General features: G+C 37.0%; 2 pseudogenes; both read left to right on the forward strand.

Moving 5' to 3' along the window:
- The window catches only part of LOC128774142 (ankyrin repeat domain-containing protein 26-like), a 50,216-nt pseudogene extending 49,528 nt beyond the window's left edge, over nt 1-688 (forward strand).
- A 2,661-nt stretch (nt 689-3,349) lies between these two features.
- LOC128774143 (ankyrin repeat domain-containing protein 26-like) overlaps nt 3,350-17,297 on the forward strand; it is a 50,187-nt pseudogene continuing 36,239 nt past the window's right edge.

The following is a 17,297-nucleotide window of genomic DNA, read 5'->3' on the forward strand; positions in this document are numbered from 1 at the left end:
TCTTCCTCACTTCTAGCTCTTTGTATGTGCTTCTTCCCTCTACCTAGCATACTTTTTCCTTATCCTTCAGGTATCAGCTGACATATCACCTTCACCAAAGAGCAGACAATATTGACACAAAGCTGGGATGTCCCTTCCGTATGTTCCAGTAGTGCTGTGTTTCATACCTGTCACTTACATCTGTATACTTGGCTCTGTTTGGAAATGCCTGTTTGATTTTTCGGTTTATAGTTTATGATTGTTCAGGGTGGACTGTGTCCTCATCTTGTACTTTCATCTTGTAATGAAAAAAACAGAAACTCTGACATTTATCCACAATAGCAATTAATTCAGTGTGCAACCCTGAGCAAAATATATTTAATACTAATCTTGGGTTTCATATTGCAGTTGTACGTAGGTATTTTTCATTTTTCTTAACACTCATAAAGGCCCCAACTTTGTTTTTTCTATTTCCTTTCCTTTCCTTTCCTTTTCTTTTCTTTTCTTTTTTTTTTAATCACTTGTAGTGAAAAGTATTTTGGAGAAAGAAGATAATTCTTTCTTTTCCTTTTCAGCTGCTACCAAATTTGAATGAGGATCCTGTAGAAATCCTTTAGTATCTACTGATGATTCAATTCTAAATCAAGATCCAGTATGGAAAGCGTCATGAGAATATGTACAGATTTTGAACAAAAATTATACAATTTGAAAAATAAATAGAAAAAATTTACTGGATGCTTACAAAACATTTTCATTGCTTCCCAATTGAACACACTATACGGCAAAATCTTGATTAAAGGAAAAAGTTTTTGTATCATATGTGTGTAATGAAAATCTTTATAATATTTTAAACTATGTTTCTTGGCATCTCATTAACTTTTAAGCACATTTTGTACGTGGAAACTACCACTAGAGGGTTTTACATACATCAGACTGCTCCACTACCAGCGGTTTAAACAGCACCCAAACAACCAAGTTGTCATTAATACTTCAGTAGTGTTCATGGATGGCTTTTTGTTTTTCCCAATTTTTATGACTATATGTGGGCCTAAAGATTTAGACATTATGTTGATATATTCCTGCTATGGCTATTGCCAATGTTTGTACATATTACAATTTTTTTTATACTACCATAAAACCTATCTATAATTTTAATTGTAAACACTGATTCGTAGCTCTTTCCACATGGAGAAATAAGATTTGCCTAAGGCTTTTCAACTTTTCTATTTATTTATTTATTTATTTATTCATTTATTTATTTTTGATTTGCTTTTTGGAAACAAAGTTAGAGACAAGAAAAATTAGAGAAAACAAAACAAAAAAAACTCCCCCCCCCCCCGCCCCAGAGCCATTTGCAAGTAAACTGCTAATGGGATGCCTGATTCCTGTAGCATTTAAATCCTACAAGTCAGTACATTCCACATAACTACCATACAACCTTCACAATCAGAACATTAACTCTAATACACTCGACTCTTAAACAACGGGGTTAAGGGCTCTGACCACGCCCCCCACAGTCAAAAAGCCATGAACAACTTTTGACCCCCAAAGACTTAACCACTACTACTACCAGTAATCTTTTGTATATTATACGTATCATACTATATTCTTAAAGTAAGCTACAGAAAATAATACCATGAAGAAAATTATAAAAGAAATTACATTTCCAGTACTGAAAAAAAAAAAAAAATCTGTGTGTAGTCAGTGCACCCATTAAAACTCTTTTGTTCAAGGGTTCAGTATAATTCTATCATTTATTCCTCATAATTCTTTTTAAGTTTGGTCACTTATCTGTAGTATACGTTATACCAAGGAAGGTCCTGTTTAGAGCCATGTATTGAATTGTGTGTCTTAGTCTCTTTCACTCCAGAACAGTTCCTTTGTCTTTCCTCGACTTTCATGACTTTTAACCTTTTGACGAGTAAATTCCAGTAATGTGGAATGTCTTTCAATGTGGATTTTTCTTAGGCTTCCTTATGGTAAAATTCAGACCATACATGTTTAGCAAGAGTATCACTACAACCTACTCTTTGCATCCTATCATGTGACCTACAATTTTGATTTGTCCCCATACTGGTGATGTTAATGTTGGCCACCGGAGGTAGTATCTGCCAGGTTTCTCGCCTGGAATGTTAACTTTCCACTTTCCAATTATTTAGTATTTTATGGGGAAGTACTTTGAGACATGTAAATATCTCCTTTCTCAGACACCCTGTGCCAGGCCACCTCTTCTGCAGATGACTTGCCCCCCTGCAGGTTCTGAAAACCCCCACTGGGCTATTCTTCCCCTGTGCAGATGCCTCCCTACCCTGTTCAGGCTGTGATACTTCATTATTCTATACCATTCACTTTTCAGGGATGCTCTCACTTGAGCTCCAACACTGTGCAGGGTGACTGTCCTACACATAATGCCTTCCCCATTCTAAGCTCTAACACCTCACTCTGGACCCCCACAACTCCATGCCTCTGTTTCTAGGACTGGGAACTAAAATGTTGGGGATGAGAAAGAAGAAAGGAAGAAGGGCTCCACAGGTCTTTTATAATCAACTTGGCAAGCTCTCCAAAGCCGGTTCTCATTGGAATTGCATCGAATCGGCCAACAGTTTGTAAGGAAAGACATTTCTTATACTGATTTTTCCAAACAACTAGTCTTTTAATTATCTAAGATTATTCCCCACAATATATTGTTTTTTACTCGAGTGTTTTATCTGCAGATTCTTTTGGATTTGGTACATGCAGTGACATATAATCTATAAATAGTGGCATTTTTCTTTCCAATTCCTAGAGCTTTCATTTTTTTTCTTTCCTACTACAAGAATGACGTTGAGTAAATGTGAGGATAGTGAGTGTTCATGTCTTCTTGAAATTGCAACATGTAAAAGTAGTTTTCTATAACTATGTAGATAGTGGGGTTTTTAAAAGTGTGCGTCTTTTATTAGTCTCTTAGTTTGCTCTTGCCGTTTACAACAGATCACCATCCACACAGTGTCTTAAAGCCACACGCATTTATCTCACATTTTTATGGGCCAGAAGCTAAGCAATGGCTTAGCTGGGTCCTTTGTTCAGGTTCTCACAAGGCTGTACTCAAGGTGTCTGCTAGACTGCGCTTCCCCATTTGGGTGCTTCAACGGGGAAGAATCTGCTTCCAAGCCCATTGAGTTTGTTTATAAGAGAATTTCCTTGTGACCGTATGACTGGACTCATTTCCACAGCTCTTTGCTAGCTGGAGGCTAGTTGGAGGCTTAGGTCCTAAGCGTTCCCAGACACTTGTCTTAGTCTTTTTGGGCTGCTCTAACAAAATACCATAGGCTTATGAAAAAAAAAAAAAAAAGTTTTATTTTTCACAGTTCTGGAGGCTGGGAAGTCCAAAATGAAGGCACTGGCAGATTCAGTGTACAGCGACGGCCTGCTTCCTGGCTCATGGACGCTGGTCTTCCTGCTTGGCACAGGGCCAAGGGAGCTCTCACAGCCCTCCTTTATAAGGGCACTAATCCCATTCATGAGGGCTCCACCTTCGTGACTTCATCATTTCCCAAATCCCCCACTTCTAAATACTATCACGTTGAACATTAAGAGTTAACACATGAATTTGGGTGAGTGGGGACACAAATATTCAGCCTAGAGCAAGGCTGTTCCTTGTTCTTGGCCACGTAGACTTCCTCAATACGGCCGCTTAGTTTAGGAGGCCAGCAAGGAGAATGTCACTTCAGCGAAAGCTCAGTCCTCCTTGAAGGGTGTTCACGTGATTAGATCAGGGTTGCCTAGCATAATCCTCCTTTTGATTAACTCTGAATTAACTGAATTATGTCTGCAATTTTCCTTTACATGTGCCATGTTCTAATAGCTAGAGTCAAGTCACAGATCTTAAGCGAAAAGATTTATAAAGAAAAGGTGACAACACTAAAGGGCAGATACTATGGGGTCACTTAGGGTCTTTCTGCTACAAGTATATTAAGGAAGTTCTCTTATAATACTAGTTTTCTAAGTTCTGTCATGAATGAATATTGAATGTTAAAAGATGTTTATTTCACATCTATTGAGATAATTTTTTTAACTGTTTATTTTTGAGAGAGACCAAGCAAGCCAGCAGGGGAGGGGCAGAGAGAGAGGGAGACAGGATCTGAAGCAAGCTCTGCGCTGACAGTGGCGAGCCCAATGTGAACCCCACGTGGGGCTTAAACTCACATACTGTGAGATCATGACCTGAGCCTAAGTTGGATGCTTAACCGACTGAGCTACCCAGGTACCCTGAGATAAGTTTTTAAAATATTTGTGAATGGGGGGAGGGGCCAAGATGGCGGAACAGCATGGAAGTTTTGTGTGTGTCTCCCATCCATGAAATACAGCCAGGCCAACACGAAACCATCCTACACACCTAGAACACTGATTGGAGGACTAACACAACAATCTGCACAACCCGAACCACAGAATTCAGCAGGAATTTACCCCAAAAGAAAGAGCATGAAGAAACCACAGCCAGGGATTTAATCAACACAGATACAAGCAAGATGTCTGAACCAGAATTTAGAATCACGATAATAAGAATATTAGCTGGGGTCGAAAATAGATTAGAATCCCTTTCTGCAGAGATAAAAGAAGTAAAAAATAGCCAGAATGAAATTGAAAATAATATAACTGAGCTGCAATCCAGATGGATGCAGTGGCAGCAAGGATGGACAAGGCAGAACAGAGAATCCATGATATACAGGACAAACTTATAGAGAATAACGAAGCAGAAAAAAAAAAGAGGGAGATGAAGGCAAAAGAGCATGATGTAAGCATTAGAGAAACCAGTGACTCATTAAAAAGGAACATCAGAATCATAGGGGTCCCAGAAGCGGAAGAGAGAGAAATAGGGTTATTAAGGTTATGTGAGCAAATGATAGCGGAAAACATTTACAAAACCTGGGGAAAGACACAGACATCAGAATCCAGGAAACACAGAGGACCCCCATTAGATTCAACAAAAACCGACCAACAAGGCATATCATAATCAAATTCACAAAATACTCAGGCAAGGAGAGAATCATGAAAGCAGAAAGGAAAAAAAAAAAAAGTTCCCTAACCTAAAAGGGAAGACAGATCAGGTTTGCAGCAGACCTATCCACAGAAACTTGGCAGGCAAGAAAGCAGTGGCAGGATACATTCAGTGTGCTGAATCAGAAAAATATGCAGGGGCGCCTGGGTGGCTCGGTCGGTTAGGCGTCCAATTTTGGCTCTGGTCATGATCTCGCAGTTTGGATGCCTTTTATTTCCTTTTCTTGCCTGACTGCTTTGGCTAGGACTTCCTCTATCCTGTTGAATAGGAGTGGTCAAGTGGGAAACTTTGCCTTGTTCTTGAACTTAGAGTAAAAGCTTTCCGTTTTTTACCACTGCATATGATGTTGGCTATGGGCTTATCATATTGGACTTCATTATGTCCAGGTGTGACAATTCAGTACGCACTTTGTTGAGAGTTTTTATCCTGAAAAGATGAATTATGTCAAATGCTTTTTCCTCACATGCTGGGATGATGATATAATTTTTTTTTTATCCTGTTAATGCGGTATATCAAATGTATTTATTCAATTTGATTTCTGAAGGATAATTTTGCTGAGTAAAGTATTCTTGATTGGTAGTCTTTTTTCTCTTAGCACTTTGGATATGTAATCCCACTGCCTCCTGGCATGTAAGGTTTCTGCTGAGAAGTTGTGAATAGCCTTATGAGGGTTCACTTGTAGTCACATAGTCTTTCCTCACACTTTTTCATTATTTTTACTTTGTTCTCTGCTGACTGGATAATTTGATAGTTCCTGTCTTTAAATTCACATTTTTTTTTGGTTGATCCATTTCCTGTCAGTGATCACTCTTGCTTTTTTCATCTCCTTCATTATACTCTTCAGCTCCAGGATTTTTGTTTAGTTAGTTTTTACTATGTCCAGCTCTTTGTTAAGCTTCTCCTTTTATTCATAGAGTGTTTTTCTGATTTTACTGAATTGGCTTTTTGTGTTTTTCTTGTAACTCACTGAGTTTCCTTAAAACTGCTATTTTTGAATTCTCTTTTGAATAAATTACAGATCTCCATGTGTTTCTGATTGATTATGGAAGATTATTGTGATCCTTTGATGGTATCATATTTCCTTGATATTTTATATTCTTTGTAGTTTTGCATTGCTGTCTTTGCATTTGAAGTAGCAGTCACCTCCTCCAGTCTTTAATGACTACCTCTTCAGTGTGTCCAAACCTGATTTTTTTGCTCCAGTGGGATGCTGGAAATTCTCTGCAGGAGACCTGGTTTTCCAAAAAGCCTCTCTCATCCACGGGTGATTATCTTAGAGAGTGTTTTCTAGGGAGGGCTTCCCAGATGTGGCTGAGAGGGAGGGGCTGGAGGCACTTTATGGGCTATTGCTAGGTCCACAGATTAGACTGTAGTATGTCAGCCTGTTACCTGATGCACGGGTAGGCAAGACTTTTCCTCGGTCCCTTGGAATATAGTGCTAGGTTCCCACAGCTCCTGCAAAGGCAGTTTTGCCCGTGGGTGGATAAGATGCCAGTTTGTTGTAGGTCGGGAGACGCAACAAGGTACATCTTATTCAACTATGATACTGATATCGCTCTGACATATGGGTATTTTAAAAGAGTTTTTCCCCTAAGATATTTCACTGATTTCTCCTTTCTTGTTATATGGACCTCATGCTACTTTAAAACTTTGTTGAAATTAAGCATTCTTATATTTAAAAGCAAAGCCAAAAATAGAGCACACATCTAGTTATTACTCCCATGTCTAAGAGTCCCTGCCTTTAGGCAATGAACTCTAACTTTTTAGTGTAACCTTCAAGTTTCTTCAGAATTTCTTTCCTGACTGATCTCTTACTACTTGCTTCCATGTATTTTATGATGTTTTTCCAAGTTCCTAAAAGCTTATACTTTTTCCTTTCAAGGCACCTAGATGCCATCTGTGTAATCTTTGTGCTCACATTCTAATCTCTAAGAAAATGGTTTTCTCCCGTTTCTTTCCCTGGTGACCTCTGTTGTTTATTTTCCCTCTTCAGTAAAGCCTTTCTTGTCCTCACAGCTTTTCACATGTCCATTCTTACAAATCACATTGTATTCTAATTGTATATTTACCTGTGTTTGAAGCAACAGATGAGTATTTCCTTGTGTATGGTTGGTACTTCAGCACTGTTCTCTGAATTAATCAAATTAAGTCAGATGGGTAAAATTCAGAACTTGATGAAGATTGTCTTTTTATTCTTTATCAGTAAAATTATTAGAAAGCATTGGCTTTTTTATGGCTTTTTAATGACTTTGCTTTTTAAGGAAGGAACCTGGTTTACATATGAAGAAGTTAAAGAAAGGTGAAAATGAAAAAGGGACTTCAAAAGTATCTGTGATCACATCAGTGTTGCAGAAGGCAGATTCCCTAACTGGTGGTCCACTACAAAAGAATGATTGCAGCCATTTCATTGAAAAGGATCAGCAAGAAATCAGGTAAAAATCTATAAATTCTTTATGTGCCTGTGAAGGAATTTTAGCAGTGATTACCTTTTGTGGAAATAAAGTGCTGTAGTGTAGGTAGGTCCAAGCTAAAGCAAGAAATACTCAACATATCAAACACACTGCTTGAAAATTTATGATGAAGGTAAGTGACTTTGTCAAGGAGCAGTTTCAGTAGTCACCATGGAAGCATGGAAGATGAGTAACTGTAAACAACTCCTTAGAGCATTTATTTGGGAAAGGTAATAGAGAAATGGATGATAACTGAAAAAGAATGTGAATTGCAAAGGCATTTTCTTTCTCTTTTTATTTTAAGATGGGAGCTTTTAGAGTGTGTATTCTGTTGGAAATGATCAATAGAGATAGACATGGTTAGTTAATTTAATATTGTTTGCTTTTCCAAACATTAGGAAGTTTGTTGATTGTATTACATTATCTTTTAAAGATTATAGTAATTGTCTTTAGTACTCTTATTCATGTGATTTTGTGCAAGAAGTTGGTTTATTCTGAATTGGTTCCACAATGGGGTATTCTCATACAATTGAATATGCAGATTTAAAAATATATATGTATGTTTGCAAGTGTGTATATATATATTTATATATATATTTATATATATTTATATATATATGGCTATATAATTTCTGACATGTATGTATATGTATATTTATTATATGTATATTATATGTATAATAGACATATTGTATGTATATGTATATGCATAATATACAAATTAAATGTATAATTTCTTATATATGTATATATAAGTATATGTGTATAAGTTCTATATGTATATATTTGTATACACACACACACACCCTTATCATAAATGTATGCAAACACTGAGGCCATTCTGAATAAAACTAATCCTTCCTTGATGCTTTTAAATATGCAGTGCCTTTGATAATATCACAAATAGCTATGATTTTGTTAAGGACTTTAAAGTATCTGGTTCTATTAACTTAATATTATTTCGGTTCTGGGGAAAGGGGAAGATTTTGTTCATTTACAATTGGAAAATAAACTAGTAACCCATAACAGATTATTCCTTTTGGACTAGAGAGCTCTAAATTACAAAAACCATGCTTCCTGTACCAACAGTGCCATTGACACAGATTGTATGCTCAATAAGTATGTGTTGAATGTGGGAATAAACAGTGGAATGGATGAATGAACGAATGCCTGTTGAGGAACTTCTCTAGAAGAAGCAAATCTTTAGTTTATTGAAAGTATATTTCCCATCTTGCCAAGTATAAAGTCTCTTAAAAATATGTAAGATTCAGAAATTGTTATATATCACTATAGCTAGAAATCGAATCATAATATAGATTCATTTGCTGTCATATTAGTTAGAAACACTGGAGTATTACTTTAACCACATAGTATAAAACACATGCTTTGAAGGCACATTCCTGGGTTTGAATTCAGGGTCTGTTTTTGGCCAGCGACGAGGGCTTCTTGGGCAAGTCCCTTCGACTTTCTGTGCCTCATTTTCTTCCTGTGTAAAATACCTAATATAATAACCTACTTCATAGGATTGTTGTGGGGCTTCAATTACCTTGAAGACATGTAAAGTGCTCATAGTAATGCCTAGAGAGTAGCTGCATAGTGACTCTTCAACACGTTAATATCATGATTGTTAAAAAGGGGTTCTTTCATATAGGGAGTTAACTTGCACTTTCCAAGTAGGTTTTAGTGCCAGTAAAAGCTTATTTTTAGTAAAATGACAACACAAACAATGGTATCATTCCTATCAAATAATGCTAGTAGCATTAGGATTTTCCTTTGCTTTTTTTAGTTTTTACCTAACGTTAGTACTTTGTTGTGCTTGCTTCAGCAGCACATATATTAGAAATGGATACACCTAATCCTTTGTTAATATTAGCAGTAGTATGTTTTCCATATGGTTTTCCATATGTTTTCCATATGTTTTCCATATGGTTTAATGTTACTCTGTTGTTTAATCCCCTTTGTAGAAAATTAGTTTCAAATGCAGAGATTTTATATCAGAAGCAATAGGTTTAGATAGGCTTTGTATTTTAAGTATTTAATATTTGCCTGAAAAGAATTGTTGGGTTTTTTCAGACCTGCAAAGAAAATTTCTAAGAAAAAGAACAAGGTAAGCAAAAGAGACAATGTAATTTTATTTTATTTATTATTTATTTTATTTTTATTTTATTATATCATTTTGATACATATTTGTTAGGAATATTGTTCAGTGGCAAAAAATTATGAAAGATGTAGTGAAAAAATAGAAAATCTTCCTTTGTTGTAGAGACATTTGCTGTGAAAAAGTTACTTAGAAATACTAGCTATGGATAACAGTGTCTTTTTGATAAAAATCCGTTCTTTTAAAAAGTCTCTGTGGTTTCGCTTTTAAATGTTCATTCACTTATTTTTAAAATGTATTTTGAGAGAGAGCACGCACAAGTGGGGGAGGGGCCGAGGGAGAGGGGGAGAGAGAATCCCCAGCAGGCTCCATGCTGTCCTTGTGGAGGTCAACGTGGGACTCAAACTCAGGAACTCTGAGGTCATAACCTGAGCCAAAATGGAGTCGGATGCTCAACGGACTGAGCCACTCAGATGCCCCTGTTTTTGCTTTTATAAAAAGATGGCTATTTATCACTTCTCTACACCTAGTATATTTTATAAATATTTGGGGGACATTTTGAAATGGTATTATTCATTGGTAGGTCAAAAAGCAAATTACTTCTATGGATGACCTTGTCGGCTTCATTCAGTCATCTGAAACAGCTTCAGAGCATTGTGAGTTGTCTTACTCTAAGAATTTCATGTTGCTGATTGAACAACTTGGCATGGATTGTAAAGGTAGGAAGCCTTTTTACGTACATTGCTGTAGTAATATGTGCACACCTTGCCTACTACTGCACCATAGAGCACTGCTGTATTATAGAGCTGCTCATCTCAGAAATATGTTTTATATTAAAATAAAAGGAGAACTATTGTATCCTCTCAGCCAGAGAGTCGTCATTTCTACTGTACCTTTCTTAGTGGGAATGGCACATCTAATGTGTTTAACTCTGCTTCTCTTCTGTGCCTTCACCCAGGTCAGGTCATTATTTTTCTCCTAGATGACTGAAATAACCTCAGGAATGTTTTCCCTGCCATTCTACCTCCCAGGACCTTGGTCTACACTGCAACCATAATTAGTATATGTTTTAAAAAATGTGTCTTTCATCATGGTACCCCCTTGCTTAAAGCATAGCTATTACTTCTCATTGCTATTAGGTTAAAGGCCACAGTCCTCTGGCTTCATCTTGTATGGTTTTACATCCTTCTTTCCGTCTGTGTCTTATCCAATGTTTTAGACGTTCTTCCTGTGAAAGAGCTTTTTGTTTCCAACAGCTTTAGTTAGGTAAACTGCACATATATGAAGTGTGTCATTTGATAGTTTTGACATATGTTTACACGTATGAAACGATAACCATAATCCAGACAGTTAACGTATTCATCACCCTTAAAAATCTCATGTCCCTTTAGAGTCCCTTACTATGAAGCTGCCAAATTGTTTTCTAAAGGAGTAGTATGGTTTTCCATTCCCACCAGCAGTCTGTGTCAGCACCAATTCCTACATACATATTCATGAACACTTAGTATTGTCAGCTTTTTAAATCCTAGCCATTCGGATGGATATTTAGTATATATCTCATTATGGTTTCAATATACATTTCCCTAATAACGGATGATGGTGAGCATATTTTCCTGTGCTTGTTTGCCATCTGTGTATCTTCTTTGAATTGTCCAAATCTTTGGTTTTTTAAAAAATTTGTTTGTTTGTGTTCTTAATTGTTGAGTTTTCAGAATTCTTTGTATAATCTAGACACAGTTCCTTCTTATTTTGTTTTCTTTTTTTTTTTGTGGTTGTTGTTGTTGTTTCCACTGAGGCATTTTATTTGCACATATATATTACATCCCTAGAAAAAGAATCCCAGGATTTCCCCTTCTGTGTGTTTTCATCTTGCTTCTTCATTGTCCATGACTGTAGCTGAGGTGGTCAGTATAATGAAACCAAACTGAGCAGATTATTCTGCCATTTTTCTAGATCTTTGCATTGTCCATCAATTCTGGGGCCAGTCACTCCATGCTTGCTTAACCTGCCTGTGATTTCACAACAATTTTCCCAACTCTGTGATCATCAATGATTTTAAATTCACCAGTGTAACCAGTGTAACCATCATCACAGTTAGAAAAAGGACAATGTCTTTGGAGCATGGCCTAGTAAGAACCTGGAGTTTGCTTCACTTTTCAGTATTATGCTTTGGGGAGCATCTGCCATGACATTCACATGCATCATGATGGTGGCACAGAAAGATGGTGGAAAGAGCTAGATACAGTTCCTTTCTCACCTCCCTTTTTTTTGCAAGGTTTTTCTTCTCCCACTCTGTGACTTTTCCTTGTCTCAACAGTGTTTTTGAAGAGCAGTTTTTCTTTTTGGTGAAGTCCAGTTTACATATGCATTTGTTCTTGTATGATTGTTGCTTTTGGTTTTCGTATCTAAGAAATATTTGCATAGCACAAGGTCACAAAGCTTTTATCTCATGCTTTCTTTTAGAAGTTTTATAGTTTTAGGTCTTACATTTAGATCTATGACCCATTTTATATTCTTTTTTATTTGTGATACAGAGTATGGACACAAGTTCATTCTTTTGCATATGGATATCTAGTTGTTCAAGCACCATTTATTGAAAAGGCTGTGTTTTCTCCACTTTATGCCATTGTTCCTTTGTCATAATCAGTTGGCCACATGTGTGAGGGTTTAAGTATTGGTTCTATTCTGTCTCATTGATCTCTTTGTCCATCTTTGTCCAAATATTATGCTGTTTTAATCACTGCCAGTTTATAAGGATTTTTGAAATCAGGTAGTGTTTGTCGTCTTGCTCTGTTCTTTTCAGTGTTCTTCCGCTACTCTGGATCCTTTGCATTTCCACGTGAATTTTAGATTCAGTTTGTCTGTTTCTTCAAACAAACAAACAAACAAAAACCAACTCTGGTGGTCTTCTGGAATTTAAGTTTAGATTATGTTGAATCTACACATTTATTTGGGGATAATTGACTTCTTGACAATATTGAATCTTTTAACCCCTGAACAGAGTATATATCTCTCCCTTGATATAGGCCTTTTAAAATTTTCTCAGTAATATTTTGTAGTGTTTAATATATAGGTCTTTCTGTCTTTTATGATATTAACTGTGATTGTTTTTTTTATTTTCAGTGCAGTTGTAAATAATATATCTTAAATTTAATTTTTTTTAATGTTTACTCTTGAGAGAGAGACAGAGCATGACTTGGGGAGGGGCGGAGAGAGAGGTAGACAGAATCTGAAGCAGGCTCCAGGCTCCAAGCTGTCAGTACAGAGCCCAACGTGGGGCTTGAACTCACCAACGGTGAGATCATGACCTGAGCCCAACTGAGCCACCCAGATGCCCCGAAATTTTAATTATTGATTCTTTATAGCTAATATATAGAAATACAGTTGATTTTTGTGTAAAGATTCTGTATCCTCCAACCTTGATAAATTTATATGTATAGATATATTTAATATTAGAGAGAGTACATGAGCAGGGGAGAGGGGCAGAGAGAGAGAGAAAGAGAGAGAGAGAGAGAGAGAGAGAGAGAGAGAGAATCTTAAGAACTCTCCATGCTCAGTGCGAGCCTGACATGGGGCTCCATCCCATGAGGCTGGGATCATAGCCTGAGCTGAAACCAAGAGACAGACATTCAACCGACTGAGAGATCCATGTGCCATGGTAAATTCTTGTATTAATTCTAGTAGCATTTTTCTTAATTCTGTCAAATTTTCTATATAAGCAAAGGTCATAAAAATTCATTTTTAACTACTATTTTACTAACAATGGTAAATACTGTAGACTTGTAGCCAATACATTCTCTGTCACAACTAATCAGCTTTGCCATTGTACTATAAGAGCAGCCAATAGATACTGCATAAATTAATGGACATGGCTGTATTTTGATAAAATTTAATTTACCAAAACAAGTAACGTGGCCCACAGGTTGGAGTTTGCCAACTTCTATTTTTTGACCATGTCGTTGCTAATAGAGACAGTTTCACTTCATTTTCTATCTGGATGTCCTTTGTTGCTTTATCTTGTTTGCCCTGATTAGAACTGCTAGTATAGTGCTGAACAAAAGAAGTCATTCAGTGAATGTCATTCCTGTCTTCTTCCTGATCTTATAGGAAATGCATTCAGTTTTTCACCATTATATACAACGTTAGCTGTAGAGTTATCATGACTTGTTTCGTTTTGTTTTGTTTTAAATCATTTTGAAGTTCCCTTGTATTCCACGATTGCCAAAAGTTTTTATCTGGAATGGATGTTGAATTTTGACAAGGAACTTATCTACGGAGATGATCATATAATTTTCTTTTTTAAAATTTGTTATTATGGTGAATAACACTAATTCGTTTTTGAAACTTAAACCAACTCTGCATTTCTGGGATAAACCCCATTTGTTAACAACAAATTATCTCTTAGTGTATTGTTAGATTCCCCTCCCCACATACACACATGGCTGTAGTTTAATTAATTAATTAATTAATTAAATACAATTTATTATCAAGTTAGCTAACATACAGTGTATTCATTGTGCTCTTGGCTTTGGGAATATATTCCCACGATTCATTACTTACATACCACACCCAGTGCTCATCCCAACAAGTGCCCTCCTCAATGCCCATCACCTATTCTCCCCTTTCCTCCACCCCTCCATGAACCTTCAGTTTGTTCCCTGTATTTAAGAGTTTCTTATTATTTAACTCCCTATCTGTTTGAAACTATTTCCCCCTTCTATTCCTCCATGTTCTTCTGTTATGTTTCTCAAAATCCACATTTGAGTGAAAATATATATGTTTTTCTCTGACTGATTTCACCTCACATACTACCCTCCAGTTCCATCCATGTCGTTGCAAATGGCACGATTTCATTCTGTCTCATTGCCAAGTAATATCTATTGTATATATAAACCACATCTTTACCCATTCATCAGTTGATGGACATTTGGGTTCTTTCCATAATTTGGTGATTCTTGATAGTATAAACGTTGGGGCACATGTGCCCCTATGAATCAGCACTCCTGTATCCCTTGGATATACGCCTAGTAGTGCAATTGCTGGGTTGTAGGGTAATTCTATTTTTAATTTTTTGAGGAACCTCCGCACTGTTTTCTGGAGCAGCGGCACCAACCATGCATTCCCACTGACAGTGCAAGAGAGTTCGCATTTCTGCACATCCTGACCAATGTCTGTTCCCTGAATTGTTAATTTTATCTACTCTGACCGGTGGGAGGTGGTATCCCAATGTGGTTTTGATTTGTATTTCCCTGATGATGAGCGACGTTGAACATCCTTTCATGTGCCTGTTGGCCATCTGGATGTCTTCTTTGGAAAAGTGTCTATTCATGTCTTCTGCCCATTTCTTCCCTGGATTATTTGTTTTTAGGGTGTTGAGTTTGGCCAATTCTTTCTAGAGTACGGGTACTAATCCTTTATCTAATATGTCATGTGCAGATATCTTCTCCCATTCCGTTGGTGCCTTTTAATTTTGTGGATTGTTTCCTTTGAAGTGCAGAAGCTTTCTACCTTGATGAGGTCCCAAGAGTCCAGTTTTGCTTTTATGTCCTTTGCCTTCGGAGGTGTGTTGAGTAGAAGTTGCTGTAGCCAAGGCCAAAGAGGTTGTGGCCTGTGTTCTCCTCCAGGGTTTTGATGGTTTCCTCTCTCACATTGAGACCTTTCATCCATTTTGAGTTTCTGCACGGTGTAAGAAACGTCCTGTTTCATTCTTCCGCATGTTGCTGTCCAGCCCTCCCAGCACCATTTGCTAAAGAGCCTTTTTCCCATTGGATACTCTTACCTGCTTTGCCAAGGTTTAGTTGGCCATACATTTGTGGGTCCATTTCTGGATTCTCTATTCCATTCGCCTTTGCGTCTCTTTTTGTGCCGACAGTATACTGCCTTGATGATTGCAGCTTTGTAGTAGAGGCTAACGTCTGGGATTGTGATGCCTCCAGCTTTGGTTTTCTTTTTCAACATTACTTTGGCTATCTGGGATTTTTGTGGTTCCATACAAATTGTAGGATTGTTTGTTCTAGCTCTGAGAATACTGGTGCAACCTTGATTGGGATTGCACTGAATGTGTAGATTGCTTTGGGTCGTTATCGACATTTTCACAATATTTCTTCTTCCAGTCCATGAGCATGGAATATTTTTCCATTTCTTTGTGTCTTCTTTAATTTCTTTGATATGTTTTCTATAGTTTTCAAGATACAAATCTCTTATAGCTTTGGTCAGGTTGATTCCTAGGTATTTTATGGTTCTTGGTGTAATTGTAAATGAGCTCGGTTTCTTGATTTCTCTTTCTGTGGCTTCATTATTGGTATATAGAAGTGCAATCAATTTCTGTGTGTTGATTTTGTATCCTGTGACTTCGCTGAATTCATTTATCAGTTGGAGCAGCTTTTTGGTGGAGTCTTTCGGGTTTTCCATGTAGAGTATCATGCCATCTGCGAAAAGTGTAAGTTTAACTTCTTCTTTGCCAATTTGGATGTGTTTTATTTCATTTTGTTGTGTGATTGCTGAGGCTAGGCCTTCCAACACTATGTTCAATAACACTGGTGAGAATGGACGTCCCTTTCGTGTTCCTTATCTTCGGCGGGCAGGGTAGGGGGGAAGTTCTCTGTTTCTCCCCATTGAGGATATTCACAGCAGGCTCCTCATATATGGCTTTTATGATGTTAAGGTATGTTCCTTGTATCCCAACTTTCTTGAGGGTTTCTTATTAACAAAGGATGCTGTATTTTGTCAAATGTTTTTTTTCTGTAATTATTGACAGGATCATATGAGTGATCGTATCCTTTCTTCTATTAAGGTGATGTATCATTTTGATTGATTTGCGAATATTGAACCAGCCCTGTAGCCCAGGAATGAATCCCACTTGATCATGGTGAAGAATTCTTTCATATACTACCGAATTGGATTTGCTAGTATCTTGTTAAGAATTTTGGCATCCATGTTCATCAGGAATATTGGCCTGTGATTCTCCTTTTTAGTGGGGTCTCTGTGTTTGGAATCAAGGTAATGCTAGCTTCATAGAAAGAGTCCGGAAGCTTTTCTTCCATTTGTTCAACAGCTGGAAAAGAATCGGTATTAACTCTGCTTTAAATGTCTGGTAGAATTCCTGGGGGAAGACTTCTGGCCCAGGAATCATATTTCTTGGGAGATTTTTGATAACTGATTGAATTTCTTCTCTGGTTATGGGTATGTTCAAATTTTCTATTTCTTCACATTTGAGTTTGTGTACTGTGTAGTTGTCTAGGTATGTGTCCATTTCTTCCAGGTTGTCCAGTTTGTTGGCATATACATTTTCGTAGTATTCTCTAATAAATGTATTTCTGTGGTGTTGATTGTGACCTCTCCTTTTTCATTCATGATTTTATCTATTTGGATTCTCTTTTCTTTTTGAGAAAGCTGGCTAGGGGGTTATCAAGTTTATTTACTCTTTAAAAAAAACAACTCTTTCTTAGATTCATTGATTTGTTCTATTTTTTTGTTTGTTTTTTGGGGTTTTTCTTTTGGAATCTATAGTGTTTATTTCTGCTCTAATCTTTCTTATTTCTTCTAGTGGCTGTAGGGTTTCTTTGCTGTTCTTCTAGTTTCTTTAGGTGTGAGGTGCGATTTTGTATTTCAGATTGTTCTTATTTCTTGAGAAAGGCCTGGATGGCAATGTGTTTTCCTTTTAGGGCTGCCTTTGCTGCATCCCGAAGGGGTTGGACTGTCATGTTTTCATTTTCATTTGCCTGCATATATT

Source organism: Panthera pardus, unplaced genomic scaffold, assembly GCF_024362965.1.
Source record: "Panthera pardus isolate Hobbes unplaced genomic scaffold, ASM2436296v1 HiC_scaffold_299, whole genome shotgun sequence".
Classification (NCBI taxonomy): Eukaryota; Metazoa; Chordata; class Mammalia; order Carnivora; family Felidae; genus Panthera; species Panthera pardus.